The sequence below is a fragment of the Dipodomys ordii genome, unplaced genomic scaffold (assembly GCF_000151885.1).
Source record: "Dipodomys ordii isolate 6190 unplaced genomic scaffold, Dord_2.0 Scaffold12, whole genome shotgun sequence".
Classification (NCBI taxonomy): Eukaryota; Metazoa; Chordata; class Mammalia; order Rodentia; family Heteromyidae; genus Dipodomys; species Dipodomys ordii.
The window spans coordinates 28059858-28061489 of record NW_012267228.1 but is presented as its reverse complement, the minus strand read 5'-3'; the positions used below and the strand labels follow the sequence as shown (position 1 = coordinate 28061489).

At 34.7% G+C, this 1632-nt stretch overlaps 1 protein-coding gene across 1 annotated transcript in view; it reads left to right on the top strand.

Moving 5' to 3' along the window:
- The window catches only part of Ube2e2 (ubiquitin-conjugating enzyme E2E 2), a 248404-nt gene that overhangs the window by 1113 nt on the left and 245659 nt on the right, over window positions 1-1632 (top strand). The window lies entirely within an intron of this gene.

Below are 1632 nucleotides of genomic sequence, written 5' to 3'. Positions count from 1 at the left end.
CTCCTCAGGTATTTTTTAAAGTGCAGAAAGAAATCCAAGGGCTCACCCTCTCACCATCTCAGTGTTCCCCCAGATTTTAAGCGCTTCTGAGTTTTTAATCCCTGATTATTTGAACAGTACAGGTCTGAAGATGTGATCATGGGTCTGGATACTGGGAATCTTAAGTATTTGTCCTTATTCAGAACAATTTGGATGCTCCTTGTGCTTTGGGGTTTCATGTGTCCACAGATGAGGAAGATGGAGTGTTTTCATATATAACAACCTTGTTCTGTCTCCCCTAGGATGCAGTATATTTTCCCCAAAATCAGGTGTTGCGTTAAAGGTTTCCTGTATAAATATCCTTAAGTTAACTGCTGGGTATTACTAGGTGTTGTGCATATAATATAAATCATTTTATTTTACATTTTAGAAAAGGTTGGAAATGGGAATAGGAAGACTTGCAAGACATAGGTGACAGAATTAAATGTTTTCTTTCAGTAAAAGTGCCTATAAACGGTTGTTTTGTGGTTTCTAAGCTGCAAGACATGATTATAAAGCTTACTTTTATATAGTGTGGGCTTATGGAGGGAATATCGTTGTTTTTGTGTTGTTGACAGTATTTGTAGCCAGACCACTTCGTCTGTATGGAAGGTGTGCCTTTCATTCATTTATGTAGCTAATTTCTAAGGACTGTAGTTTCAACAGAGAAGTAAAACAAGCTTAGGCAATTTATGAGTTGAAGATGTAAGTTTACAATATGTAAACTCTTTAAAATATAACATACATTATGAAAATCTACTGCTTAATGTTTCAGTGAATATGAGTTAAAAATTTTATCGATCTATTTACCTTATCTTTGAAACTGCCATAGGAGAGTAATTATAATCCTGGAGTTTGTCTTCCTTCTAGATTTCATAATTGGATCAGACAAGCTATTTGGGAATCAATTTTAAAATACTAATTCAGAAAATGATAAAAATTTTAATGTAGGAGGTTTTACTTTAATTTAAAGAATTTGTAATTTAAAGAAACAAGGTACCACATTTAAAAGTGGAATGTTTTTCATAAAAAAATTGGTTGTACTTGAAAATACAATTTTCTCACATTTCTTCTGTAATCAGGCATTCAAAAACTAAATCCAGTAGAAATTCCTTATATTCTTGCTATTTGAAAAAGATACAAATACTTTAAAAGTTTTTATAGTGGTTACCAGTGGCATCAGATGAATTTATTGCTTGTAGATTAAGATTTGGTTGAAGGAAGATGTGTTTGATTAGAAGTGGAAATGATTTTTTTTTGGGGGGGGTTAGTTGTGGTGCTTGAACTCAGGTCCTGGGCACTGAGGGCCTAGGCACTGTTACTGATCTTTTTTGCTCAAGACTAGCATTCTACCATTTGAGCCACAGCTCTACTTAGAGTGTTTTTGGTAGTTTATTGGATATAAGAGACTTTGCTGCCTAGACTGCCTGAGATCTTAGCCTCCTGAGTAGCTAAGATTACACTGGTGCCCCACTGGAAAGAATTTTTTAAGCTATCGAACTGTAGAAATGATGTTTCTTTTTAATACTTGAAGTACTCGTAATATTTTTAAAATGCTTTTTGCTCTGGTGCTAGGGATGGAACCTACCCCCTCCCACATGCTAGGGAAATGGT